Raw genomic sequence first — 17,632 nt, 5'->3', positions numbered from 1 at the left:
AAATGAACGTGCGCGTCTTTCACTCTTCCCGAGGGACTTAGAAGAATTTTGTGATATTTTTTATTAAAATGGTGTATAAGGGTATATATATAAATATATTTTATGCACTGTATATGAGCTGTCGATTTCTAAGTCTGTGGTTCCGAGAGGGGGTAACCAGGCTCACTAATAAAGGTCAAGCCACTTGGCTGCCAGAATGCCCTGCTTCAGCACAGACTAGAAAGGCATTGTGATAAGCGTATCCCCGGTATAGTCAGGGGTTAATGGGATTCGTCCCCGCCCCCCCCCAGTATACGCCCAGAACCATGGACCCGGTACTTGTGGTTCGGACTGTCTCCAACCAGCCATAATGTTGTGAGAGTGAAATCATGTCTAAGTGCAGCTTTGGTACATTAGAAGCAACTCTCAAACTTAACCTAAGCGTTTTTCGAAGCTACTTTTTGGCTAACTTCTTATAGGAAGGTCTAGGAGATCTGAAAATGAACGTGCGCGTCTTTCACTCTTCCCGAGGGACTTAGAAGAATTTTGTGATATTTTTTATTAAAATGGTGTATAAGGGTATATATATAAATATATTTTATGCACTGTATATGAGCTGGCGATTTCTAAGTCTGTGGTTCCGAGAGGGGGTAACCAGGCTCACTAATAAAGATCAAGCCACTTGGCTGCCAGAATGCCCTGCTTCAGCACAGACCAGAAAGGCATTGTGATAAGCGTATCCCCGGTATAGTCAGGGGTTAATGGGATTCGTCCCCGCCCCCCCCCCCCCCAGTATACGCCCAGAACCATGGACCCGGTACTTGTGGTTCGGACTGTCTCCAACCAGCCATAATGTTGTGAGAGTGAAATCATGTCTAAGTTCAACTTTGGTACATTAGAAGCAACTCTCAAACTTAACCTAAGCGTTTTTCGAAGCTACTTTATGGCTAACTTCTTATAGGAAAGTCTAGGAGCTCTGAAAATGAACGTGCGCATCTTTCACTCTTCCCGAGGGACTTAGAAGAATTTTGTGATATTTTTTATTAAAATGGTGTATAAGGGTATATATATAAATATATTTTATGCACTGTATATGAGCTGTCGATTTCTAAGTCTGTGGTTCCGAGAGGGGGTAACCAGGCTCACTAATAAAGGTCAAGCCACTTGGCTGCCAGAATGCCCTGCTTCAGCACAGACTAGAAAGGCATTGTGATAAGCGTATCCCCGGTATAGTCAGGGGTTAATGGGATTCGTCCCCGCCCCCCCCCAGTATACGCCCAGAACCATGGACCCGGTACTTGTGGTTCGGACTGTCTCCAACCAGCCATAATGTTGTGAGAGTGAAATCATGTCTAAGTCCAGCATTGGTACATTAGAAGCAACTCTCAAACTTAACCTAAGCGTTTTTCGAAGCTACTTTTTGGCTAACTTCTTATAGGAAGGTCTAGGAGATCTGAAAATGAACGTGCGCGTCTTTCACTCTTCCCGAGGGACTTAGAAGAATTTTGTGATATTTTTTATTAAAATGGTGTATAAGGGTATATATATAAATATATTTTATGCACTGTATATGAGCTGGCGATTTCTAAGTCTGTGGTTCCGAGAGGGGGTAACCAGGCTCACTAATAAAGATCAAGCCACTTGGCTGCCAGAATGCCCTGCTTCAGCACAGACCAGAAAGGCATTGTGATAAGCGTATCCCCGGTATAGTCAGGGGTTAATGGGATACGTCCCCGCCCCCCCCCAGTATACGCCCAGAACCATGGACCCGGAACTTGTGGTTCGGACTGTCTCCAACCAGCCATAATGTTGTGAGAGTGAAATCATGTCTAAGTTCAACTTTGGTACATTAGAAGCAACTCTCAAACTTAACCTAAGCGTTTTTCGAAGCTACTTTATGGCTAACTTCTTATAGGAAAGTCTAGGAGCTCTGAAAATGAACGTGCGCGTCTTTCACTCTTCCCGAGGGACTTAGAAGAATTTTGTGATATTTTTTATTAAAATGGTGTATAAGGGTATATATATAAATATATTTTATGCACTGTATATGAGCTGTCGATTTCTAAGTCTGTGGTTCCGAGAGGGGGTAACCAGGCTCACTAATAAAGGTCAAGCCACTTGGCTGCCAGAATGCCCTGCTTCAGCACAGACTAGAAAGGCATTGTGATAAGCGTATCCCCGGTATAGTCAGGGGTTAATGGGATTCGTCCCCGCCCCCCCCCCAGTATACGCCCAGAACCATGGACCCGGTACTTGTGGTTCGGACTGTCTCCAACCAGCCATAATGTTGTGAGAGTGAAATCATGTCTAAGTGCAGCTTTGGTACATTAGAAGCAACTCTCAAACTTAACCTAAGCGTTTTTCGAAGCTACTTTTTGGCTAACTTCTTATAGGAAGGTCTAGGAGATCTGAAAATGAACGTGCGCGTCTTTCACTCTTCCCGAGGGACTTAGAAGAATTTTGTGATATTTTTTATTAAAATGGTGTATAAGGGTATATATATAAATATATTTTATGCACTGTATATGAGCTGGCGATTTCTAAGTCTGTGGTTCCGAGAGGGGGTAACCAGGCTCACTAATAAAGGTCAAGCCACTTGGCTGCCAGAATGCCCTGCTTCAGCACAGACTAGAAAGGCATTGTGATAAGCGTATCCCCGGTATAGTCAGGGGTTAATGGGATTCGTCACCGCCCCCCCCAGTATACGCCCAGAACCATGGACCCGGTACTTGTGGTTCGGACTGTCTCCAACCAGCCATAATGTTGTGAGAGTGAAATCATGTCTAAGTCCAGCATTGGTACATTAGAAGCAACTCTCAAACTTAACCTAAGCGTTTTTCGAAGCTACTTTTTGGCTAACTTCTTATAGGAAGGTCTAGGAGATCTGAAAATGAACGTGCGCGTCTTTCACTCTTCCCGAGGGACTTAGAAGAATTTTGTGATATTTTTTATTAAAATGGTGTATAAGGGTATATATATAAATATATTTTATGCACTGTATATGAGCTGGCGATTTCTAAGTCTGTGGTTCCGAGAGGGGGTAACCAGGCTCACTAATAAAGATCAAGCCACTTGGCTGCCAGAATGCCCTGCTTCAGCACAGACCAGAAAGGCATTGTGATAAGCGTATCCCCGGTATAGTCAGGGGTTAATGGGATACGTCCCCGCCCCCCCCCCCAGTATACGCCCAGAACCATGGACCCGGAACTTGTGGTTCGGACTGTCTCCAACCAGCCATAATGTTGTGAGAGTGAAATCATGTCTAAGTTCAACTTTGGTACATTAGAAGCAACTCTCAAACTTAACCTAAGCGTTTTTCGAAGCTACTTTATGGCTAACTTCTTATAGGAAAGTCTAGGAGCTCTGAAAATGAACGTGCGCATCTTTCACTCTTCCCGAGGGACTTAGAAGAATTTTGTGATATTTTTTATTAAAATGGTGTATAAGGGTATATATATAAATATATTTTATGCACTGTATATGAGCTGTCGATTTCTAAGTCTGTGGTTCCGAGAGGGGGTAACCAGGCTCACTAATAAAGGTCAAGCCACTTGGCTGCCAGAATGCCCTGCTTCAGCACAGACTAGAAAGGCATTGTGATAAGCGTATCCCCGGTATAGTCAGGGGTTAATGGGATTCGTCCCCGCCCCCCCCCAGTATACGCCCAGAACCATGGACCCGGTACTTGTGGTTCGGACTGTCTCCAACCAGCCATAATGTTGTGAGAGTGAAATCATGTCTAAGTCCAGCTTTGGTACATTAGAAGCAACTCTCAAACTTAACCTAAGCGTTTTTCGAAGCTACTTTTTGGCTAACTTCTTATAGGAAGGTCTAGGAGATCTGAAAATGAACGTGCGCGTCTTTCACTCTTCCCGAGGGACTTAGAAGAATTTTGTGATATTTTTTATTAAAATGGTGTATAAGGGTATATATATAAATATATTTTATGCACTGTATATGAGCTGGCGATTTCTAAGTCTGTGGTTCCGAGAGGGGGTAACCAGGCTCACTAATAAAGATCAAGCCACTTGGCTGCCAGAATGCCCTGCTTCAGCACAGACCAAAAAGGCATTGTGATAAGCGTATCCCCGGTATAGTCAGGGGTTAATGGGATTCGTCCCCGCCCCCCCCCCAGTATACGCCCAGAACCATGGACCCGGAACTTGTGGTTCGGACTGTCTCCAACCAGCCATAATGTTGTGAGAGTGAAATCATGTCTAAGTTCAACTTTGGTACATTAGAAGCAACTCTCAAACCTAACCTAAGCGTTTTTCGAAGCTACTTTATGGCTAACTTCTTATAGGAAAGTCTAGGAGCTCTGAAAATGAACGTGCGCATCTTTCACTCTTCCCGAGGGACTTAGAAGAATTTTGTGATATTTTTTATTAAAATGGTGTATAAGGGTATATATATAAATATATTTTATGCACTGTATATGAGCTGTCGATTTCTAAGTCTGTGGTTCCGAGAGGGGGTAACCAGGCTCACTAATAAAGGTCAAGCCACTTGGCTGCCAGAATGCCCTGCTTCAGCACAGACCAGAAAGGCATTGTGATAAGCGTATCCCCGGTATAGTCAGGGGTTAATGGGATTCGTCCCCGCCCCCCCCAGTATACGCCCAGAACCATGGACCCGGTACTTGTGGTTCGGACTGTCTCCAACCAGCCATAATGTTGTGAGAGTGAAATCATGTCTACTGTAAGTCCAGCTTTGGTACATTAGAAGCAACTCTCAAACTTAACCTAAGCGTTTTTCGAAGCTACTTTTTGGCTAACTTCTTATAGGAAGGTCTACGAGATCTGAAAATGAACGTGCGCGTCTTTCACTCTTCCCGAGGGACTTAGAAGAATTTTGTGATATTTTTTATTAAAATGGTGTATAAGGGTATATATATAAATATATTGTATGCACTGTATATGAGCTGGCGATTTCTAAGTCTGTGGTTCCGAGAGGGGGTAACCAGGCTCACTAATAAAGATCAAGCCACTTGGCTGCCAGAATGCCCTGCTTCAGCACAGACCAGAAAGGCATTGTGATAAGCGTATCCCCGGTATAGTCAGGGGTTAATGGGATTCGTCCCCGCCCCCCCCCCCCCCAGTATACGCCCAGAACCATGGACCCGGTACTTGTGGTTCGGACTGTCTCCAACCAGCCATAATGTTGTGAGAGTGAAATCATGTCTAAGTTCAACTTTGGTACATTAGAAGCAACTCTCAAACCTAACCTAAGCGTTTTTCGAAGCTACTTTATGGCTAACTTCTTATAGGAAAGTCTAGGAGCTCTGAAAATGAACGTGCGCATCTTTCACTCTTCCCGAGGGACTTAGAAGTTTTTTGTGATATTTTTTATTAAAATGGTGTATAAGGGTATATATATAAATATATTTTATGCACTGTATATGAGCTGTCGATTTCTAAGTCTGTGGTTCCGAGAGGGGGTAACCAGGCTCACTAATAAAGGTCAAGCCACTTGGCTGCCAGAATGCCCTGCTTCAGCACAGACTAGAAAGGCATTGTGATAAGCGTATCCCCGGTATAGTCAGGGGTTAATGGGATTCGTCCCCGCCCCCCCCAGTATACGCCCAGAACCATGGACCCGGTACTTGTGGTTCGGACTGTCTCCAACCAGCCATAATGTTGTGAGAGTGAAATCATGTCTACTGTAAGTCCTGCTTTGGTACATTAGAAGCAACTCTCAAACTTAACCTAAGCGTTTTTCGAAGCTACTTTTTGGCTAACTTCTTATAGGAAGGTCTACGAGATCTGAAAATGAACGTGCGCGTCTTTCACTCTTCCCGAGGGACTTAGAAGAATTTTGTGATATTTTTTATTAAAATGGTGTATAAGGGTATATATATAAATATATTGTATGCACTGTATATGAGCTGGCGATTTCTAAGTCTGTGGTTCCGAGAGGGGGTAACCAGGCTCACTAATAAAGATCAAGCCACTTGGCTGCCAGAATGCCCTGCTTCAGCACAGACCAGAAAGGCATTGTGATAAGCGTATCCCCGGTATAGTCAGGGGTTAATGGGATTCGTCCCCGCCCCCCCCCCCCCCCCCCCAGTATACGCCCAGAACCATGGACCCGGTACTTGTGGTTCGGACTGTCTCCAACCAGCCATAATGTTGTGAGAGTGAAATCATGTCTAAGTTCAACTTTGGTACATTAGAAGCAACTCTCAAACCTAACCTAAGCGTTTTTCGAAGCTACTTTATGGCTAACTTCTTATAGGAAAGTCTAGGAGCTCTGAAAATGAACGTGCGCATCTTTCACTCTTCCCGAGGGACTTAGAAGTTTTTTGTGATATTTTTTATTAAAATGGTGTATAAGGGTATATATATAAATATATTTTATGCACTGTATATGAGCTGTCGATTTCTAAGTCTGTGGTTCCGAGAGGGGGTAACCAGGCTCACTAATAAAGGTCAAGCCACTTGGCTGCCAGAATGCCCTGCTTCAGCACAGACTAGAAAGGCATTGTGATAAGCGTATCCCCGGTATAGTCAGGGGTTAATGGGATTCGTCCCCGCCCCCCCCAGTATACGCCCAGAACCATGGACCCGGTACTTGTGGTTCGGACTGTCTCCAACCAGCCATAATGTTGTGAGAGTGAAATCATGTCTACTGTAAGTCCAGCTTTGGTACATTAGAAGCAACTCTCAAACTTAACCTAAGCGTTTTTCGAAGCTACTTTTTGGCTAACTTCTTATAGGAAGGTCTACGAGATCTGAAAATGAACGTGCGCGTCTTTCACTCTTCCCGAGGGACTTAGAAGAATTTTGTGATATTTTTTATTAAAATGGTGTATAAGGGTATATATATAAATATATTGTATGCACTGTATATGAGCTGGCGATTTCTAAGTCTGTGGTTCCGAGAGGGGGTAACCAGGCTCACTAATAAAGATCAAGCCACTTGGCTGCCAGAATGCCCTGCTTCAGCACAGACCAGAAAGGCATTGTGATAAGCGTATCCCCGGTATAGTCAGGGGTTAATGGGATTCGTCCCCGCCCCCCCCCCCCCCAGTATACGCCCAGAACCATGGACCCGGTACTTGTGGTTCGGACTGTCTCCAACCAGCCATAATGTTGTGAGAGTGAAATCATGTCTAAGTTCAACTTTGGTACATTAGAAGCAACTCTCAAACTTAACCTAAGCGTTTTTCGAAGCTACTTTATGGCTAACTTCTTATAGGAACGTCTAGGAGCTCTGAAAATGAACGTGCGCATCTTTCACTCTTCCCGAGGGACTTAGAAGAATTTTGTGATATTTTTTATTAAAATGGTGTATAAGGGTATATATATAAATATATTTTATGCACTGTATATGAGCTGTCGATTTCTAAGTCTGTGGTTCCGAGAGGGGGTAACCAGGCTCACTAATAAAGGTCAAGCCACTTGGCTGCCAGAATGCCCTGCTTCAGCACAGACTAGAAAGGCATTGTGATAAGCGTATCCCCGGTATAGTCAGGGGTTAATGGGATTCGTCCCCGCCCCCCCCCAGTATACGCCCAGAACCATGGACCCGGTACTTGTGGTTCGGACTGTCTCCAACCAGCCATAATGTTGTGAGAGTGAAATCATGTCTAAGTCCAGCTTTGGTACATTAGAAGCAACTCACAAACTTAACCTAAGCGTTTTTCGAAGCTACTTTTTGGCTAACTTCTTATAGGAAGGTCTAGGAGATCTGAAAATGAACGTGCGCGTCTTTCACTCTTCCCGAGGGACTTAGAAGAATTTTGTGATATTTTTTATTAAAATGGTGTATAAGGGTATATATATAAATATATTTTATGCACTGTATATGAGCTGGCGATTTCTAAGTCTGTGGTTCCGAGAGGGGGTAACCAGGCTCACTAATAAAGATCAAGCCACTTGGCTGCCAGAATGCCCTGCTTCAGCACAGACCAGAAAGGCATTGTGATAAGCGTATCCCCGGTATAGTCAGGGGTTAATGGGATTCGTCCCCGCCCCCCCCAGTATACGCCCAGAACCATGGACCCGGTACTTGTGGTTCGGACTGTCTCCAACCAGCCATAATGTTGTGAGAGTGAAATCATGTCTAAGTCCAGCTTTGGTACATTAGAAGCAACTCTCAAACTTAACCTAAGCGTTTTTCGAAGCTACTTTTTGGCTAACTTCTTATAGGAAGGTCTACGAGATCTGAAAATGAACGTGCGCGTCTTTCACTCTTCCCGAGGGACTTAGAAGAATTTTGTGATATTTTTTATTAAAATGGTGTATAAGGGTGTATATATAAATATATTTTATGCACTGTATATGAGCTGTCGATTTCTAAGTCTGTGGTTCCGAGAGGGGGTAACCAGGCTCACTAATAAAGGTCAAGTCACTTGGCTGCCAGAATGCCCTGCTTCAGCACAGACCAGAAAGGCATTGTGATAAGCGTATCCCCGGTATAGTCAGGGGTTAATGGGAGTCGTTCCCGTCCCCCCCAGTATACGCCCAGAACCATGGACCCGGTACTTGTGGTTCGGACTGTCTCCAACCAGCCATAATATTGTGAGAGTGAAATTATGTCTAAGTCCAACTTTGGTACATTAGAAGCAACTCTCAAACTTAACCTAAGCGTTTTTCGAAGCTACTTTTTGGCTAACTTCTTATAGGAAGGTCTAGGAGATCTGAAAATGAACGTGCGCGTCTTTCACTCTTCCCGAGGGACTTAGAAGAATTTTGTGATATTTTTTATTAAAATGGTGTATAAGGGTATATATATAAATATATTTTATGCACTGTATATGAGCTGGCGATTTCTAAGTCTGTGGTTCCGAGAGGGGGTAACCAGGCTCACTAATAAAGATCAAGCCACTTGGCTGCCAGAATGCCCTGCTTCAGCACAGACCAGAAAGGCATTGTGATAAGCGTATCCCCGGTATAGTCAGGGGTTAATGGGATTCGTCCCCGCCCCCCCCAGTATACGCCCAGAACCATGGACCCGGTACTTGTGGTTCGGACTGTCTCCAACCAGCCATAATGTTGTGAGAGTGAAATCATGTCTAAGTCCAGCTTTGGTACATTAGAAGCAACTCTCAAACTTAACCTAAGCGTTTTTCGAAGCTACTTTTTGGCTAACTTCTTATAGGAAGGTCTACGAGATCTGAAAATGAACGTGCGCGTCTTTCACTCTTCCCGAGGGACTTAGAAGAATTTTGTGATATTTTTTATTAAAATGGTGTATAAGGGTGTATATATAAATATATTTTATGCACTGTATATGAGCTGTCGATTTCTAAGTCTGTGGTTCCGAGAGGGGGTAACCAGGCTCACTAATAAAGGTCAAGTCACTTGGCTGCCAGAATGCCCTGCTTCAGCACAGACCAGAAAGGCATTGTGATAAGCGTATCCCCGGTATAGTCAGGGGTTAATGGGAGTCGTTCCCGTCCCCCCCAGTATACGCCCAGAACCATGGACCCGGTACTTGTGGTTCGGACTGTCTCCAACCAGCCATAATATTGTGAGAGTGAAATTATGTCTAAGTCCAACTTTGGTACATTAGAAGCAACTCTCAAACTTAACCTAAGCGTTTTTCGAAGCTACTTTTTGGCTAACTTCTTATAGGAAGGTCTAGGAGATCTGAAAATGAACGTGCGCGTCTTTCACTCTTCCCGAGGGACTTAGAAGAATTTTGTGATATTTTTTATTAAAATGGTGTATAAGGGTATATATATAAATATATTTTATGCACTGTATATGAGCTGGCGATTTCTAAGTCTGTGGTTCCGAGAGGGGGTAACCAGGCTCACTAATAAAGGTCAAGTCACTTGGATGCCAGAATGCCCTGCTTCAGCACAGACCAGAAAGGCATTGTGATAAGCGTAACCCCGGTATAGTCAGGGGTTAATGGGATTCGTCCCCCCCCCCCCCAGTATACGCCCAGAACCATGGACCCGGTACTTGTGGTTCGGACTGTCTCCAACCAGCCATAATGTTGTGAGAGTGAAATCATGTCTAAGTTCAACTTTGGTACATTAGAAGCAACTCTCAAACTTAACCTAAGCGTTTTTCGAAGCTACTTTATGGCTAACTTCTTATAGGAAAGTCTAGGAGCTCTGAAAATGAACGTGCGCATCTTTCACTCTTCCCGAGGGACTTAGAAGAATTTTGTGATATTTTTTATTAAAATGGTGTATAAGGGTATATATATAAATATATTTTATGCACTGTATATGAGCTGTCGATTTCTAAGTCTGTGGTTCCGAGAGGGGGTAACCAGGCTCACTAATAAAGGTCAAGCCACTTGGCTGCCAGAATGCCCTGCTTCAGCACAGACTAGAAAGGCATTGTGATAAGCGTATCCCCGGTATAGTCAGGGGTTAATGGGATTCGTCCCCGCCCCCCCCAGTATACGCCCAGAACCATGGACCCGGTACTTGTGGTTCGGACTGTCTCCAACCAGCCATAATGTTGTGAGAGTGAAATCATGTCTAAGTCCAGCTTTGGTACATTAGAAGCAACTCTCAAACTTAACCTAAGCGTTTTTCGAAGCTACTTTTTGGCTAACTTCTTATAGGAAGGTCTAGGAGATCTGAAAATGAACGTGCGCGTCTTTCACTCTTCCCGAGGAACTTAGAAGAATTTTGTGATATTTTTTATTAAAATGGTGTATAAGGGTATATATATAAATATATTTTATGCACTGTATATGAGCTGGCGATTTCTAAGTCTGTGGTTCCGAGAGGGGGTAACCAGGCTCACTAATAAAGATCAAGCCACTTGGCTGCCAGAATGCCCTGCTTCAGCACAGACCAGAAAGGCATTGTGATAAGCGTATCCCCGGTATAGTCAGGGGTTAATGGGATTCGTCCCCGCCCCCCCCCCCCCCCCCAGTATACGCCCAGAACCATGGACCCGGTACTTGTGGTTCGGACTGTCTCCAACCAGCCATAATGTTGTGAGAGTGAAATCATGTCTAAGTTCAACTTTGGTACATTAGAAGCAACTCTCAAACTTAACCTAAGCGTTTTTCGAAGCTACTTTATGGCTAACTTCTTATAGGAAAGTCTAGGAGCTCTGAAAATGAACGTGCGCATCTTTCACTCTTCCCGAGGGACTTAGAAGAATTTTGTGATATTTTTTATTAAAATGGTGTATAAGGGTATATATATAAATATATTTTATGCACTGTATATGAGCTGTCGATTTCTAAGTCTGTGGTTCCGAGAGGGGGTAACCAGGCTCACTAATAAAGGTCAAGCCACTTGGCTGCCAGAATGCCCTGCTTCAGCACAGACTAGAAAGGCATTGTGATAAGCGTATCCCCGGTATAGTCAGGGGTTAATGGGATTCGTCCCCGCCCCCCCCAGTATACGCCCAGAACCATGGACCCGGTACTTGTGGTTCGGACTGTCTCCAACCAGCCATAATGTTGTGAGAGTGAAATCATGTCTAAGTCCAGCTTTGGTACATTAGAAGCAACTCTCAAACTTAACCTAAGCGTTTTTCGAAGCTACTTTTTGGCTAACTTCTTATAGGAAGGTCTAGGAGATCTGAAAATGAACGTGCGCGTCTTTCACTCTTCCCGAGGGACTTAGAAGAATTTTGTGATATTTTTTATTAAAATGGTGTATAAGGGTATATATATAAATATATTTTATGCACTGTATATGAGCTGGCGATTTCTAAGTCTGTGGTTCCGAGAGGGGGTAACCAGGCTCACTAATAAAGATCAAGCCACTTGGCTGCCAGAATGCCCTGCTTCAGCACAGACCAGAAAGGCATTGTGATAAGCGTATCCCCGGTATAGTCAGGGGTTAATGGGATTCGTCCCCGCCCCCCCCCCCCCCAGTATACGCCCAGAACCATGGACCCGGAACTTGTGGTTCGGACTGTCTCCAACCAGCCATAATGTTGTGAGAGTGAAATCATGTCTAAGTTCAACTTTGGTACATTAGAAGCAACTCTCAAACTTAACCTAAGCGTTTTTCGAAGCTACTTTATGGCTAACTTCTTATAGGAAAGTCTAGGAGCTCTGAAAATGAACGTGCGCATCTTTCACTCTTCCCGAGGGACTTAGAAGAATTTTGTGATATTTTTTATTAAAATGGTGTATAAGGGTATATATATAAATATATTTTATGCACTGTATATGAGCTGTCGATTTCTAAGTCTGTGGTTCCGAGAGGGGGTAACCAGGCTCACTAATAAAGGTCAAGCCACTTGGCTGCCAGAATGCCCTGCTTCAGCACAGACTAGAAAGGCATTGTGATAAGCGTATCCCCGGTATAGTCAGGGGTTAATGGGATTCGTCCCCGCCCCCCCCAGTATACGCCCAGAACCATGGACCCGGTACTTGTGGTTCGGACTGTCTCCAACCAGCCATAATGTTGTGAGAGTGAAATCATGTCTAAGTCCAGCTTTGGTACATTAGAAGCAACTCTGAAACTTAACCTAAGCGTTTTTCGAAGCTACTTTTTGGCTAACTTCTTATAGGAAGGTCTAGGAGCTCTGAAAATGAACGTGCGCGTCTTTCACTCTTCCCGAGGGACTTAGAAGAATTTTGTGATATTTTTTATTAAAATGGTGTATAAGGGTGTATATATAAATATATTTTATGCACTGTATATGAGCTGGCGATTTCTAAGTCTGTGGTTCCGAGAGGGGGTAACCAGGCTCACTAATAAAGGTCAAGTCACTTGGCTGCCAGAATGCCCTGCTTCAGCACAGACCAGAAAGGCATTGTGATAAGCGTATCCCCGGTATAGTCAGGGGTTAATGGGGGTCGTTCCCGTCCCCCCCAGTATACGCCCAGAACCATGGACCCGGTACTTGTGGTTCGGACTGTCTCCAACCAGCCATAATATTGTGAGAGTGAAATTATGTCTAAGTCCAACTTTGGTACATTAGAAGCAACTCTCAAACTTAACCTAAGCGTTTTTCGAAGCTACTTTTTGGCTAACTTCTTATAGGAAGGTCTAGGAGATCTGAAAATGAACGTGCGCGTCTTTCACTCTTCCCGAGGGACTTAGAAGAATTTTGTGATATTTTTTATTAAAATGGTGTATAAGGGTATATATATAAATATATTTTATGCACTGTATATGAGCTGGCGATTTCTAAGTCTGTGGTTCCGAGAGGGGGTAACCAGGCTCACTAATAAAGGTCAAGCCACTTGGCTGCCAGAATGCCCTGCTTCAGCACAGACCAGAAAGGCATTGTGATAAGCGTATCCCCGGTATAGTCAGGGGTTAATGGGATTCATCCCCCCCCCCCCCCCAGTATACGCCCAGAACCATGGACCCGGTACTTGTGGTTCGGACTGTCTCCAACCAGCCATAATGTTGTGAGAGTGAAATCATGTCTAAGTTCAACTTTGGTACATTAGAAGCAACTCTCAAACTTAACCTAAGCGTTTTTCGAAGCTACTTTATGGCTAACTTCTTATAGGAAAGTCTAGGAGCTCTGAAAATGAACGTGCGCATCTTTCACTCTTCCCGAGGGACTTAGAAGAATTTTGTGATATTTTTTATTAAAATGGTGTATAAGGGTATATATATAAATATATTTTATGCACTGTATATGAGCTGTCGATTTCTAAGTCTGTGGTTCCGAGAGGGGGTAACCAGGCTCACTAATAAAGGTCAAGCCACTTGGCTGCCAGAATGCCCTGCTTCAGCACAGACCAGAAAGGCATTGTGATAAGCGTATCCCCGGTATAGTCAGGGGTTTATGGGATTCGTCCCCCCCCCCCCCCCCAGTATACGCCCAGAACCATGGACCCGGTACTTGTGGTTCGGACTGTCTCCAACCAGCCATAATGTTGTGAGAGTGAAATCATGTCTAAGTTCAACTTTGGTACATTAGAAGCAACTCTCAAACTTAACCTAAGCGTTTTTCGAAGCTACTTTATGGCTAACTTCTTATAGGAAAGTCTAGGAGCTCTGAAAATGAACGTGCGCATCTTTCACTCTTCCCGAGGGACTTAGAAGAATTTTGTGATATTTTTTATTAAAATGGTGTATAAGGGTATATATATAAATATATTTTATGCACTGTATATGAGCTGTCGATTTCTAAGTCTGTGGTTCCGAGAGGGGGTAACCAGGCTCACTAATAAAGGTCAAGCCACTTGGCTGCCAGAATGCCCTGCTTCAGCACAGACTAGAAAGGCATTGTGATAAGCGTATCCCCGGTATAGTCAGGGGTTAATGGGATTCGTCCCCGCCCCCCCCAGTATACGCCCAGAACCATGGACCCGGTACTTGTGGTTCGGACTGTCTCCAACCAGCCATAATGTTGTGAGAGTGAAATCATGTCTAAGTCCAGCTTTGGTACATTAGAAGCAACTCTCAAACTTAACCTAAGCGTTTTTCGAAGCTACTTTTTGGCTAACTTCTTATAGGAAGGTCTAGGAGATCTGAAAATGAACGTGCGCGTCTTTCACTCTTCCCGAGGGACTTAGAAGAATTTTGTGATATTTTTTATTAAAATGGTGTATAAGGGTATATATATAAATATATTTTATGCACTGTATATGAGCTGGCGATTTCTAAGTCTGTGGTTCCGAGAGGGGGTAACCAGGCTCACTAATAAAGATCAAGCCACTTGGCTGCCAGAATGCCCTGCTTCAGCACAGACCAGAAAGGCATTGTGATAAGCGTATCCCCGGTATAGTCAGGGGTTAATGGGATTCGTCCCCGCCCCCCCCAGTATACGCCCAGAACCATGGACCCGGTACTTGTGGTTCGGACTGTCTCCAACCAGCCATAATGTTGTGAGAGTGAAATCATGTCTAAGTCCAGCTTTGGTACATTAGAAGCAACTCTGAAACTTAACCTAAGCGTTTTTCGAAGCTACTTTTTGGCTAACTTCTTATAGGAAGGTCTAGGAGCTCTGAAAATGAACGTGCGCGTCTTTCACTCTTCCCGAGGGACTTAGAAGAATTTTGTGATATTTTTTATTAAAATGGTGTATAAGGGTGTATATATAAATATATTTTATGCACTGTATATGAGCTGGCGATTTCTAAGTCTGTGGTTCCGAGAGGGGGTAACCAGGCTCACTAATAAAGGTCAAGTCACTTGGCTGCCAGAATGCCCTGCTTCAGCACAGACCAGAAAGGCATTGTGATAAGCGTATCCCCGGTATAGTCAGGGGTTAATGGGTGTCGTTCCCGTCCCCCCCAGTATACGCCCAGAACCATGGACCCGGTACTTGTGGTTCGGACTGTCTCCAACCAGCCATAATGTTGTGAGAGTGAAATCATGTCTAAGTCCAGCTTTGGTACATTAGAAGCAACTCTGAAACTTAACCTAAGCGTTTTTCGAAGCTACTTTTTGGCTAACTTCTTATAGGAAGGTCTAGGAGCTCTGAAAATGAACGTGCGCGTCTTTCACTCTTCCCGAGGGACTTAGAAGAATTTTGTGATATTTTTTATTAAAATGGTGTATAAGGGTGTATATATAAATATATTTTATGCACTTTATATGAGCTGGCGATTTCTAAGTCTGTGGTTCCGAGAGGGGGTAACCAGGCTCACTAATAAAGGTCAAGTCACTTGGCTGCCAGAATGCCCTGCTTCAGCACAGACCAGAAAGGCATTGTGATAAGCGTATCCCCGGTATAGTCAGGGGTTAATGGGGGTCGTTCCCGTCCCCCCCAGTATACGCCCAGAACCATGGACCCGGTACTTGTGGTTCGGACTGTCTCCAACCAGCCATAATATTGTGAGAGTGAAATTATGTCTAAGTCCAACTTTGGTACATTAGAAGCAACTCTCAAACTTAACCTAAGCGTTTTTCGAAGCTACTTTTTGGCTAACTTCTTATAGGAAGGTCTAGGAGATCTGAAAATGAACGTGCGCGTCTTTCACTCTTCCCGAGGGACTTAGAAGAATTTTGTGATATTTTTTATTAAAATGGTGTATAAGGGTATATATATAAATATATTTTATGCACTGTATATGAGCTGGCGATTTCTAAGTCTGTGGTTCCGAGAGGGGGTAACCAGGCTCACTAATAAAGGTCAAGCCACTTGGCTGCCAGAATGCCCTGCTTCAGCACAGACCAGAAAGGCATTGTGATAAGCGTATCCCCGGTATAGTCAGGGGTTAATGGGATTCATCCCCCCCCCCCCCCAGTATACGCCCAGAACCATGGACCCGGTACTTGTGGTTCGGACTGTCTCCAACCAGCCATAATGTTGTGAGAGTGAAATCATGTCTAAGTTCAACTTTGGTACATTAGAAGCAACTCTCAAACTTAACCTAAGCGTTTTTCGAAGCTACTTTATGGCTAACTTCTTATAGGAAAGTCTAGGAGCTCTGAAAATGAACGTGCACATCTTTCACTCTTCCCGAGGGACTTAGAAGAATTTTGTGATATTTTTTATTAAAATGGTGTATAAGGGTATATATATAAATATATTTTATGCACTGTATATGAGCTGTCGATTTCTAAGTCTGTGGTTCCGAGAGGGGGTAACCAGGCTCACTAATAAAGGTCAAGCCACTTGGCTGCCAGAATGCCCTGCTTCAGCACAGACCAGAAAGGCATTGTGATAAGCGTATCCCCGGTATAGTCAGGGGTTAATGGGATTCGTCCCCCCCCCCCCAGTATACGCCCAGAACCATGGACCCGGTACTTGTGGTTCGGACTGTCTCCAACCAGCCATAATGTTGTGAGAGTGAAATCATGTCTAAGTTCAACTTTGGTACATTAGAAGCAACTCTCAAACTTAACCTAAGCGTTTTTCGAAGCTACTTTATGGCTAACTTCTTATAGGAAAGTCTAGGAGCTCTGAAAATGAACGTGCGCATCTTTCACTCTTCCCGAGGGACTTAGAAGAATTTTGTGATATTTTTTATTAAAATGGTGTATAAGGGTATATATATAAATATATTTTATGCACTGTATATGAGCTGTCGATTTCTAAGTCTGTGGTTCCGAGAGGGGGTAACCAGGCTCACTAATAAAGGTCAAGCCACTTGGCTGCCAGAATGCCCTGCTTCAGCACAGACTAGAAAGGCATTGTGATAAGCGTATCCCCGGTATAGTCAGGGGTTAATGGGATTCGTCCCCGCCCCCCCCAGTATACGCCCAGAACCATGGACCCGGTACTTGTGGTTCGGACTGTCTCCAACCAGCCATAATGTTGTGAGAGTGAAATCATGTCTAAGTCCAGCTTTGGTACATTAGAAGCAACTCTCAAACTTAACCTAAGCGTTTTTCGAAGCTACTTTTTGGCTAACTTCTTATAGGAAGGTCTAGGAGATCTGAAAATGAACGTGCGCGTCTTTCACTCTTCCCGAGGGACTTAGAAGAATTTTGTGATATTTTTTATTAAAATGGTGTATAAGGGTATATATATAAATATATTTTATGCACTGTATATGAGCTGGCGATTTCTAAGTCTGTGGTTCCGAGAGGGGGTAACCAGGCTCACTAATAAAGATCAAGCCACTTGGCTGCCAGAATGCCCTGCTTCAGCACAGACCAGAAAGGCATTGTGATAAGCGTATCCCCGGTATAGTCAGGGGTTAATGGGATTCGTCCCCGCCCCCCCCCCCAGTATACGCCCAGAACCATGGACCCGGAACTTGTGGTTCGGACTGTCTCCAACCAGCCATAATGTTGTGAGAGTGAAATCATGTCTAAGTTCAACTTTGGTACATTAGAAGCAACTCTCAAACTTAACCT

This window comes from Ascaphus truei, chromosome 2, assembly GCF_040206685.1.
Source record: "Ascaphus truei isolate aAscTru1 chromosome 2, aAscTru1.hap1, whole genome shotgun sequence".
Classification (NCBI taxonomy): domain Eukaryota; kingdom Metazoa; phylum Chordata; class Amphibia; order Anura; family Ascaphidae; genus Ascaphus; species Ascaphus truei.
This window is presented reverse-complemented; position numbering follows the sequence as displayed.